Raw genomic sequence first — 10977 nt, 5'->3', positions numbered from 1 at the left:
TCAACTTTTCGCAAACACAAACTCGTACCCTAAAATAGATCTCCCCGTAAATCTCTCTCTTCTTAAGTTCAGATCTCACATCACCTTGGACGGTCAATCAAAGGGTTCTTTTAAAGGGTTTCCTCCTTCAGTTAGGAAGATTATGATGTCAATGCACAAGATTTATGTACATAAGAAAGACTTGCTCTCGTATTTTGTTCATGAGTGCCTGTGAGTGTCTGCGCCATTCGTATTACACACTGGAGAGAATTTCAGCTCTGGTGGAGTTTGTGGATGAGAGTCCAGTTATCCCATCTGGTATCTTCTTCCATCGTCCGACAGTCCGACACCTCCTCTGGTTGATGAAAGTGTCTCCATGGTAACATGAGAAGGTGTCCTCTTCAGTTTTGTCAGTTGCTCAGACTCCATCCATCACCGCTTCCTGCTTTAAGTGTCAGAGGTTTAAGTTGTACATCCACACATATCTGGGAGATCCTCTGCCTGGCAGATGAGACAACATGTTATGTCAGTATGTTTGCGCTGTTGCATCGGGCTACTTGGAGGACCAGAGAAGTTTGTGATTGTGAGCCGGGGAGTGAATCCCCATCTCAACCAGGAAAATCATGGCAGGAGAAGGGAAAGTATAAATCTCCCTCCTCCCTTTGTAAACAACATGAAGATGCCCTTGAACTAAAGCCTGTGCACCCAGCTGCATGGCGGTCAGGAGCACACAATTGTGGTTTTATTGATGTGAGTAACAAAATAGGTAAGTATAAATCAAATATCGGCACAGCACAATAGAGAACAAGGGGATTATGGAGAAGCCATGTATTGAACTGTATAAACATTAGACAGTAGAATAAGTAGACACAGCAACCATGCTGTCACCCACTGGTTTTTGGACTGCTGTTTTGGAGCCGTAAGTTTGGCATTATGGCGGTTGCCATCTTGTTTTTTTGCAAAGAGAGGATGCACGGTAATACTGACAAGAGTTTGGAGCTGGTGGACAGAAGTTGCAAAAGTACACACATTCTTCACTCCAGTAGAAGTACAGATACTTGTGTAAAAAAAAAAGAAAAAAAGACTGAAGTACTGATTCAACTTCTTTACTTAAGGAAAAGTAAAAAAGCACAGTCTTGTTATTTTACTTTCATCTTGTTTTGACTTTTTATGACTTTTTCATCTTTCTCTGTCTTGTTCTCTTTTTGTCTTGTAATGTTGTTTTCATCTTGTCATGACTTATGTAAGTTTCATCTTGTTATGTCCTTTTCACCTTCTTACATCTTTAAAGCTGTTTTTCATCTTGTTACATATTTATGGCATTTTTGTCTTGTTACACTTTCTTTTGTTTTAGTCTCGTTATGTCTTTTATGCCATTTTCACCTTTGGCATTCTGTTGTTTTCATCTTGTTATGTGGCTTTCTTCTTATTATGACTTATGTTGTTTTCTTACATCTTTTTCATCTTGTCACAATGTTGTTTTCATCTTGTTATGTATTTTACACTGTTTTTGTCTTGGTACGTCCTTTTTGTCTTGTTATGTGTTATGTCTTTTACATCACTTTCATCTTGTTGCATTTTTTTATGGTTCATGGGTTTCCAATTTGTGTCTGAGAGACACAAAAATAATCAGTAATCAATTTCACAAGTGTGGATTTGTTTGGCTGATTGGTGCAAAAGGAAAAAGCTCATCCAGGGGTTCATTAAGTGAAGAATGTCAATGTTGACCCGTTGTGGGTTTCATAGCTTGATTTGTTCAGACAAAAATAAAAGCTTTCCAATGTCAACTGGTAAATTAAGTGGTCAGCTTTAGTCTTTAGTAAATTTGTGGTGAACAGTACACTATGTAATGAGCTAATACTGTACATACACTAAGAAAGGTAGCTGTTTATATCCCTGTAACTCTTTGGAGTCTTAATTTGCACATTCCCTTCGATAGCTCAGTTGGTAGAGCGGAGGACTGTAGGTTGTTAATGACAGGTATCCTTAGGTCGCTGGTTCAATTCCGGCTCGAAGGATGTGCTTTTCATGGGTTTCCCGTTGTCTCTGGAGAGATGCGAAAACACTGAATTTCACAAGTGTGAGCTTCACTGCTTGATTTGTGTGGAAAGAAAAGGCTTGTCCACATCCAATGTTACAATTGTTCACCGATGTCAACCATGGCACATATGCAACGTAACAAAAAAGAAGTTGTGGTCTCAAAAGATTTCAAGCAGAGATTTCTGGGCAAGTTTTTCAGAGCTGCATTTTGCCCAGAGCTGCCACTGGTGCATTAAATGGATAACTTCTATATTCAGTAAATTTGTGGTGAATGGAACAGTATTTTTATAAGCTAATACTGTGCATACACTAAGACAGGTGAATTTTTGCAATGTTGCCATAACTCTTTGAGGTCCTCAATTGCACATTCCCTTCGATAGCTCAGTTGGTAGAGCGGAGGACTGTAGGTTGTTAATGACAGGTATCCTTAGGTCGCTGGTTCAACTCCGTCTCGAAGGATGTGCTTTTCATGGGTTTCCAGTTTGTATATGGAGAAACGCAAAAATAACCAATTTCACAAGTGTGAGCTTCACTGCTTGATTTCTTTGGAAAGAAGAGGCTTGTCCACATCTGATGTTACTCTTGATGACTGACGTTAACCTTGGTACATATGCAACATAGCAAAAAAGGGGTGATCTCAAATGCCTTCAAGCAGAGAGTTGCAGGCAAATTCTTTATCAGCTACTCCTTTCTCCATGTTCTCATCAGCTCTCCATGTTCTCCCAGTGCATTTTTGTAAGCTTCTATCTATTTTATCCTGTAACGAAAAAACAAATGCTCAACCGAAAAGGTCTCAGTTGACTATGAGGGCTCTAACTAATGATTCAAATCATCAAATATCAGGGGGCAGAGTAAAACACATGGCTGTTTGTAATGCCCCTGTAACTCTTTGGGATTGTACTCTGTGTATTCCCTTCGATAGCTCAGTTGGTAGAGCGGAGGACTGTAGGTTGTTAATGACAGGTATCCTTAGGTCGCTGGTTCAACTCCGGCTCGAAGGATGTTCTTTTCATGGGTTTCCAGTTTGTGTCTGGAGAGATGCAAAAGCAACTGATTTAACAAGTGTGGGCTTCACTGCTTGATTTGTGTGGAAAGAAAGACACATCCGATGTTACATTTGCTCACTGACATCGACCTTGGCACATAAAAGAGGTTGTGTTCTCAAATGACTTCAAGAAGAGATTTCCAGGCAAATTTTTACATTAAGTGGACAGCTTAAATCTTTAGTAAATTTGTTGTGAATGGAACAGTATTTAATGAGCCAATACTGTACATACACTAAGACAGGTGGCTTTTTGCAATGTTGCCATAACTCTTTGAGGTCCTAGCTTGCACGTTCCCTTCGATAGCTCAGTTGGTAGAGCGGAGGACTGTAGGTTGTTGATGACAGGTATCCTTAGGTCGCTGGTTCAACTCCGGCTCGAAGGATGTGCTTTTCATGGGTTTCCAGTTTGTATATGGAGAAACACAAAAGCAACCAATTACACAAGTGTGGCTTTTATTTCTTGATTTTTGTGGAAAGAAAAGTCCACATCTGATGTTACATTTGGTGACAGACATCAACATTGGCCGGTATGCAACATAGCAAGTGAGCATCACCTCCTCTACACGCTCTGCTGGTGACCCTGGATTGATGAGGTGGCTGACAGCTCTGCGTTTCTATCACTCTTCTCTTCTTCCATCACAGTTAGTTTTGTGGTGATTTTGAGACTCGATTTGTAAAGTTTACAGCCTGTCATGCTGTTGCATTGTTCTGTGTGCAATGACGTAGGTATAAAACAAGAGCTGAAACTTCTTTATCAGCTACGCCTTTCACTCTTTAATTCCTCACTGAAATGTTCTCCCAGCACGTTCCCTTCGATAGCTCAGTTGGTAGAGCGGAGGACTGTAGGTTGTTAATGACAGGTATCCTTAGGTCGCTGGTTCAACTCTGGCTCGAAGGATGTGCTTTTCATGGGTTTCCAGTTTGTATATGGAGAAATGTTTAAGTGACCAGTTTCACAAGTGTGAGCTTACTGCTTGATTTGTGTGGAAAGGAAAGGCTCGTCCACATCCAATGTTTCAATTGCTGAGTGACGTCAACCTTGGCACATATGCGACTTAACAAAAAAGAACTTGTGATCTCGAATGACTTCAAGCAGAGATTTCTGGGTAAGTCTTTCAGAGCTGTATTTTTTATAGCTTGACTTCTTCAGACAAAAATAAAAGTTTCCCCATGTCCACTGGTGCATTAAGTGGATAGCTTCTACATTTAGTAAATTTGTGGTGAATGGAACGGTATTTAATGAGCTAATACTGTACATACACTAAGAAAGGTGGCTGTTTATATCCCTGTAACTCTTTGGGGTCCTAACTTGTGCATTCCCTTCGATAGCTCAGTTGGTAGAGCGGAGGACTGTAGGTTGTCGATGACAGGTATCCTTAGGTCGCTGGTTCAACTCCGGCTCGAAGGATGTGCTTTTCATGGGTTTCCAGTTTGTAATATGGAGAAACACAAAAGCAACCAATTACACAAGTATGGCTTTTATTTCTTGATCCGATGTTAGGTTTGGTGACAGACATCAACGTTGGCCAGTATTCAACATAGCAAGTGAGCATCACCTCCTCTACACGCTCTGCTGGATTGATGAGGTGGCTGACAGCTCTGCGTTTCTATCACTCTTCTCTTCTTCCATCTCAGTTAGTTTTGTGGTGATTTTGAGACTCGATTTGTAAAGTTTACAGCCTGTCATGCTGTTGCATTGTTCTGTGTGCAATGACGTAGGTATAAAACAAGAGCTGAAATTTCTTTATCAACTACGCCTTTCACTCTTTAATTCCTCACTGAAATGTTCTCCCAGTGTGTTCCCTTCGATAGCTCAGTTGGTAGAGTGGAGGACTGTAGGTTGATAATGACAGGTATCCTTAGGTCGCTGGTTCAACTCCGGCTCGAAGGATGTGCTTTTCATGGGTTTCCAGTTTTTCTGGAGAGATGCAAAAGCAACCAGTTTCAAGTGTGGGCTTCACTGCTTGATTTGTGTGGAAAGAAAAGACACATCCGATGTTACATTTGCTCACTGACATCAACCTTGGCACATAAAAGAGGTTGTGTTCTCAAATGACTTCAAGCAGAGATTTCCAGGCAAATTTTTACATTAAGTGGACAGCTTAAATCTTTAGTAAATTTGTTGTGAATGGAACAGTATTTAATGAGCCAATACTGTACATACACTAAGACAGGTGGCTTTTTGCAATGTTGCTGTAACTCTTTGAGGTCCTAGCTTGCACATTCCCTTCGATAGCTCAGCTGGTAGAGCGGAGGACTGTAGGTGGTTGATGACAGGTATCCTTAGGTCGCTGGTTCAACTCCGGCTCGGAGGATGTGCTTTTCATGGGTTTCCAATGTGTATCTGAAGAGATGCAAAAGCAACCAATTACACAAGTACGGTTTTTATTTCTTTATTTTTGTGGAAAGAAATGTCCACATCCGATGTTACGTTTGGTGACAGACATCAACATTGGCCGGTATGCAACATAGCAAGTGAGCATCACCTCCTCTACTCACTCTGCTGGTGACCCTGGATTGATGAGGTGGCTGACAGCTCTGCGTTTCTATCGCTCTTCTCTTCTTCCATCTCAGTTAGTTTTGTGGTGATTTTGAGACTCGATTTGTAAAGTTTACAGCCTGTCATGCTGTTGCATTGTTCTGTGTGCAATGCCGTAGGTATAAAACAAGAGCTGAAACTTCTTTATCAGCTACGCCTTTCACTCTTTAATTCCTCACTGAAATGTTCTCCCAGCATGTTCCCTTCGATAGCTCAGTTGGTAGAGCGGAGGACTGTAGGTTGTTGATGACAGGTATCCTTAGGTCGCTGGTTCAACTCCGGCTCGAAGGATGTGCTTTTCATGGGTTTCCAGTTGGTATATGGAGAAACACAAAAGTAACCAATTTCACAAGTGTGAGCTTCACTGCTTGATTTGTGTGGAAAGAAGAGGCTTGTTCACATCTGATGTTACTCTTGATGACTGACGTTAACTTTGGTGCATATGCGACATAGCAAAAAAAGGGGTGTTCTCAAAAGACTTCAAGCAGAGAGTTGCAGGCAAATTTTTTATCAGCTACTCCTTTCTCCATGTTCTCATCAGCTCTCCATGTTCTCCCAGTGCATTTTTGTAAGCTTCTATCTATTTTATCCTGTAACGAAAAAACAAATGCTCAACCGAAAGGGTCTCAGTTGACTATGAGGGCTCTAACTAATGATTCAAATCATCAAATATCAGGGGGCAGAGTAAAACACATGGCTATTTGCAATGCCCCTGTAAATCTCTGGGATGGTAGTCTGTGTGTTCCCTTCGATAGCTCAGTTGGTAGAGCGGAGGACTGTAGTTTGTCAATGACAGGTATCCTTAGGTCGCTGGTTCAACTCCGGCTCGAAGGATGTTCTTTTCATGGGTTTCCAATTTGTTTCTGGAGAGATGCAAAAGCAACCAGTTTCAAGTGTGGGCTTCACTGCTTGATTTGTGTGGAAAGGAAAGACACATCCGATGTTACATTTGCTCACTGACATCGACCTTGGCACATAAAAGAGGTTGTTTTCTCAAATGACTTCAAGCAGAGATTTCCAGGCAAATTTTTACATTAAGTGGACAGCTTAAATCTTTAGTAAATTTGTTGTGAATGGAACAGTATTTAATGAGCCAATACTGTACATACACTAAGACAGGTGGCTTTTTGCAATGTTGCCATAACTCTTTGAGGTCCTAGCTTGCACGTTCCCTTCGATAGCTCAGTTGGTAGAGCGGAGGACTGTAGGTTGTTAATGACAGGTATCCTTAGGTCGCTGGTTCAACTCCGGCTCGAAGGATGTGCTTTTCATGGGTTTCCAATGTGTATCTGAAGAGATGCGAAAGCAATCAATTACACAAGTATGGCTTTTATTTCTTGATCCGATGTTAGGTTTGGTGACAGACATCAACATTGGCCGGTATGCAACATAGCAAGTGAGCATCACCTCCTCTACACGCTCTGCTGGTGACCCTGGATTGATGAGGTGGCTGACAGCTCTGAGTTTCTATCACTCTTCTCTTTTTCCATCTCAATTAGTTTTGTGGTGATTTTGAGACTCGATTTGTAAAGTTTACAGCCTGTCATGCTGTTGCATTGTTCTGTGTGCAATGACGTAGGTATAAAACAAGAGCTGAAACTTCTTTATCAGCTACGCCTTTCACTCTTTAATTCCTCACTGAAATGTTCTCCCAGTGTGTTCCCTTCGATAGCTCAGTTGGTAGAGCGGAGGACTGTAGGTTGTTAATGACAGGTATCCTTAGGTCGCTGGTTCAACTCCGGCTCGAAGGATGTGCTTTTCATGGGTTTCCAGTTTGTATATGGAGAAACACAAAAGTAACCAATTTCACAAGTGTGAGCTTCACTGCTTGATTTGTGTGGAAAGAAGAGGCTTGTCCACATCTGATGTTACTCTTGATCACTGATGTTAACTTTGGTACATATGCAACATAGCAAAAAAAGGGGTGTTCTCAAAAGACTTCAAGCAGAGAGTTGCAGGCAAATTTTTTTATCAGCTACTCCTTTCTCCATGTTCTCATCAGCTCTCCATGTTCTCCCAGTGCATTTTTGTAAGCTTCTATCTATTTTATCCTGTAACAAAAAAACAAATGCTCAACCGAAAGGGTCTCAGTTGACTATGGGGGCTCTAACTAATGATTCAAATCATGAAATATCAGGGGGCAGAGTAAAACACATGGCTGTTTGTAATGCCCCTGTAACTCTTTGGGATTGTACTCTGTGTGTTCCCTTCGATAGCTCAGTTGGTAGAGCGGAGGACTGTAGGTTGTTAATGACAGGTGTCCTTAGGTCGCTGGTTCAACTCCGGCTCGAAGGATGTTCTTTTCATGAGTTTCCAGTTTGTTTCTGGAGAGATGCAAAAGCAACCAGTTTCAAGTGTGGGCTTCACTGCTTGATTTGTGTGGAAAGAAAGACACATCCGATGTTACATTTGCTCACTGACATCAACCTTGGCACATAAAAGAGGTTGTGTTCTCAAATGACTTCAAGCAGAGATTTCCAGGCAAATTTTTACATTAAGTGGACAGCTTAAATCTTTAGTAAATTTGTTGTGAATGGAACAGTATTTAATGAGCCAATGCTGTACATACACTAAGACAGGTGGCTTTTTGTAATGTTGCCATAACTCTTTGGGGTCCTAGCTTGCACGTTCCCTTCGATAGCTCAGTTGGTAGAGCGGAGGACTGTAGGTTGTTGATGACAGGTATCCTTAGGTCGCTGGTTCAACTCCGGCTCGAAGGATGTGCTTTTAATGGGTTTCTGCTTTGTATCTGGGGAGATGCCAATGTAATTGAATTCAGAAGTGTGGATGTCATTGCTTGATTTGTTTGGAAAAACGTCCACATCCACTGGTTCATTAAGTGAACAACATTGTAACATAGCGGAAGTGTCATCTGTCATGTTCGGTATGCAGGGATAGATACACCACAGAATCATCTTAACAATGTGCTAAAAAATCCATTTAAAATTATAGTTTGAAATCTTTCTTGATGTTGGAACGTGGTGCAAAATGATGTAAAATAAAAATAAATAATTAAACAAGCTTATTTTGAAAATTTAAGGAGTAGAAAGTATAGATATTTGTATTAAAATGTAGAGTAAAAGTAAAAAGTTGTCAGGAAAATATATACTCACGTAAATTATAGACACTTGAAAAATCTACTAAAGTTCACAAATTACTTGTACTTAGTTACTTCCCAATCACACAGTAGAACAGCCCTAAAACATCCACCTCTTTATCATCTCTTTTACTGTAAGTGGGACTATAATTTATAAAATAAACATCATGCCATATAGAGGAAGACTTGGAACTAGGATTGAAACCATGAACTCATTAGGAAACTGTTTACTGAGGTTATAAATGAAGTTAGAATGAGCCTCCTTTTCTCATAAGCCTCCATACAATTGAACTTTTTTTTGCAGCTAATAGAGTCACGTCCTGCTGGCCATTCAAAGAATGCAGATTTAAGGCACTTTCACATTGGGTTCACTTTTCAGACTTGGAGGCTTTGTCAACTTATTTTACTGTCTCTATAAATGTTGAAACAGGCCGGTGGAGTAGAAGCAAACTGTCTCTGAATAAGTACACGTCAACAGTAGATCACACTTTCTGTCAGTAGATGTAAGATGAAAGAATATTCTGGTGTCCTAATTGGCATAAGAGCATGCGGATGTGGTGACTGTTCTCAGAGACATTGCTGTAGTAGGTGTGCGCTTTTTCTTCCTCTGGACATATTCATCATTAGGTGTAATGAATCGCTGCTCTTTTGTCAGCTTTCCAAACCCTCATTATCGTTTCTGAAGCACACAGGATGTGTCACCTTGATGACGTTTTCCTTTTTGTTGTCGTGCCTCGTCTGAGGCCCTGCCAGCGGTTTCGGGGCATTTTTCAGACCCACATTCTTGTGTTACTGCCTACCTGTCTTGGCAGCTACTCAAGGCTGGTTTGATTGCATTGTCATATGTATGCAGATGTCAGCACTCCTCAAAAGCACAGTTGGAATAATTCATGCACACCCCTCCCTGTCCCACTGCTACAACTAGCTTTGCACCTCCGTTACTGATTGTCTCCAGCCGGCTCCACCTGCTTAATATGAAGACTTGCCCATTGCAAGGTAGGTTGGGACATTCGCATTGCATGCAAAGGAGTTGGTTGGCTCCTGACAAGTGGCCACAGCTGCCAAATGAGAGACAGCTTCATCATTGTCTTCATGTTACAGATGGATGGCAGCGCTGACAGACAGGCGGAATAAATTGGTGGGGATATCAAGGACAGACGAGCTTACATTTCAGAGCTTCTCTTTTTTTCTGCGTCAAGGTGCATTTTTATTCAAATGCAGAAGGAGGATGAGAGAGACTGTTGGCCTCGTGCACATGTTTTGTTAAGGTGATTTAATGCAAAGCAAAGCATTTGCGTGTATCAGTTCCCTGTGTATACAAAGTCTCGCCCTCTGCATAACTGGGTTGTGGTGTGGGGCAGAATAGATATGAACAAAGGAAAAGGCATGAATTAAAATATGGTGTTTATAGTTTCATGGTGAACCACAAATTGTAGTTCAATGCAGAACTGAACTGTACAGAGTTGTGCACAAATGTATAGTATACACACATATAATGTTCGGTTTCCTTTCATTTCAGAATCAGATGTTTTCTCTGTCTGTAAAGGACTCAGTGGATCTGCTTATATAATATACAAAGTGTTTAAGGAATTAGTTGACAATATTTTTTATTATTTATTATATTTTTTAATGTACAGCTTTCCACTGATGATCTGCATTTAACGCAAGGGACCAGTGTGTTTTCAAGTTTTAGCTCATCACTTACAAATCATATATACTTTACATTTTTGCAGGCTATTTTTAGTTTATGCTAACTAGCCTGCTGTTGGTTTCTAGTTTGCAATCCAAGGCAGTGAACATCAAGTCTGAATTACTTTTTGTCACTATGACTTTATTGTGTCATGACGGTGCAGAAGGATTTTGAAAGTCTGCAACATATTACCTCATAACAACTATGTTGTCTTTGTGTTTTGGACAGTAAATAAATAATGAATCAATCAATAAACTTTCAATAATATAGCAACATACTCTGCAAAACCAGATTTTTAGAAAATGGGCAAAAATGTGCATAACCACTGGTCAGGCATTATGCACATTCACACTGAAGTAAAGTATGTTAACCTCCCCTATTAAGCATTGTATAACCCTTTTATAAACAGTTTTATAACACAGTATAATGTTCAGACAGATTTCCGCCCATCCTGGATCTCCTCAGGCCAGTTACAACCTTTTATTGAATATGGGGCGGGGCTGATATGATGAGGAGAGTCACCTGTCTGGATTTGAAAAGTTACACGTCACACATTTCAAGTGCAGCGCGCCAGGCTTTTGAAACTC

The 10977-nt window shown here is 40.7% G+C and overlaps 14 non-coding genes across 14 annotated transcripts; all 14 read left to right on the top strand.

The window, feature by feature from the left end:
• The first annotated feature begins 1908 nt into the window (after positions 1-1908).
• Positions 1909-1997, top strand: trnay-gua (transfer RNA tyrosine (anticodon GUA)). The gene is given in 2 exon segments: positions 1909-1945; positions 1962-1997. It is a non-coding gene; the product is annotated as a tRNA-Tyr (tRNA).
• Positions 1998-2389: 392 nt separating this feature from the next.
• trnay-gua (transfer RNA tyrosine (anticodon GUA)) lies at positions 2390-2478 on the top strand. Its single transcript is given in 2 exon segments — positions 2390-2426; positions 2443-2478. It is a non-coding gene; the product is annotated as a tRNA-Tyr (tRNA).
• Positions 2479-2931: 453 nt separating this feature from the next.
• Positions 2932-3020, top strand: trnay-gua (transfer RNA tyrosine (anticodon GUA)). The gene is given in 2 exon segments: positions 2932-2968; positions 2985-3020. It is a non-coding gene; the product is annotated as a tRNA-Tyr (tRNA).
• Positions 3021-3358: 338 nt separating this feature from the next.
• On the top strand, positions 3359-3447 carry trnay-gua (transfer RNA tyrosine (anticodon GUA)). The gene is given in 2 exon segments: positions 3359-3395; positions 3412-3447. It is a non-coding gene; the product is annotated as a tRNA-Tyr (tRNA).
• A 426-nt stretch (positions 3448-3873) lies between these two features.
• On the top strand, positions 3874-3962 carry trnay-gua (transfer RNA tyrosine (anticodon GUA)). The gene is given in 2 exon segments: positions 3874-3910; positions 3927-3962. It is a non-coding gene; the product is annotated as a tRNA-Tyr (tRNA).
• Positions 3963-4383: 421 nt separating this feature from the next.
• On the top strand, positions 4384-4472 carry trnay-gua (transfer RNA tyrosine (anticodon GUA)). The gene is given in 2 exon segments: positions 4384-4420; positions 4437-4472. It is a non-coding gene; the product is annotated as a tRNA-Tyr (tRNA).
• Positions 4473-4866: 394 nt separating this feature from the next.
• trnay-gua (transfer RNA tyrosine (anticodon GUA)) lies at positions 4867-4955 on the top strand. The gene is given in 2 exon segments: positions 4867-4903; positions 4920-4955. It is a non-coding gene; the product is annotated as a tRNA-Tyr (tRNA).
• A 335-nt stretch (positions 4956-5290) lies between these two features.
• On the top strand, positions 5291-5379 carry trnay-gua (transfer RNA tyrosine (anticodon GUA)). Its single transcript is given in 2 exon segments — positions 5291-5327; positions 5344-5379. It is a non-coding gene; the product is annotated as a tRNA-Tyr (tRNA).
• A 426-nt stretch (positions 5380-5805) lies between these two features.
• trnay-gua (transfer RNA tyrosine (anticodon GUA)) lies at positions 5806-5894 on the top strand. Its single transcript is given in 2 exon segments — positions 5806-5842; positions 5859-5894. It is a non-coding gene; the product is annotated as a tRNA-Tyr (tRNA).
• Positions 5895-6348: 454 nt separating this feature from the next.
• On the top strand, positions 6349-6437 carry trnay-gua (transfer RNA tyrosine (anticodon GUA)). The gene is given in 2 exon segments: positions 6349-6385; positions 6402-6437. It is a non-coding gene; the product is annotated as a tRNA-Tyr (tRNA).
• Positions 6438-6774: 337 nt separating this feature from the next.
• trnay-gua (transfer RNA tyrosine (anticodon GUA)) lies at positions 6775-6863 on the top strand. The gene is given in 2 exon segments: positions 6775-6811; positions 6828-6863. It is a non-coding gene; the product is annotated as a tRNA-Tyr (tRNA).
• A 402-nt stretch (positions 6864-7265) lies between these two features.
• trnay-gua (transfer RNA tyrosine (anticodon GUA)) lies at positions 7266-7354 on the top strand. The gene is given in 2 exon segments: positions 7266-7302; positions 7319-7354. It is a non-coding gene; the product is annotated as a tRNA-Tyr (tRNA).
• Positions 7355-7809: 455 nt separating this feature from the next.
• On the top strand, positions 7810-7898 carry trnay-gua (transfer RNA tyrosine (anticodon GUA)). Its single transcript is given in 2 exon segments — positions 7810-7846; positions 7863-7898. It is a non-coding gene; the product is annotated as a tRNA-Tyr (tRNA).
• A 336-nt stretch (positions 7899-8234) lies between these two features.
• Positions 8235-8323, top strand: trnay-gua (transfer RNA tyrosine (anticodon GUA)). Its single transcript is given in 2 exon segments — positions 8235-8271; positions 8288-8323. It is a non-coding gene; the product is annotated as a tRNA-Tyr (tRNA).
• Positions 8324-10977: the final 2654 nt, after the last annotated feature.

The sequence above is a fragment of the Lutjanus erythropterus genome, chromosome 11 (genome assembly GCF_056507025.1).
Source record: "Lutjanus erythropterus isolate fLutEry1 chromosome 11, fLutEry1.hap2, whole genome shotgun sequence".
NCBI lineage: Eukaryota > Metazoa > Chordata > Actinopteri > Lutjaniformes > Lutjanidae > Lutjanus > Lutjanus erythropterus.
Note: the sequence above shows the minus strand (reverse complement) of the source record. Positions and strands in the feature narration are given on the sequence as shown.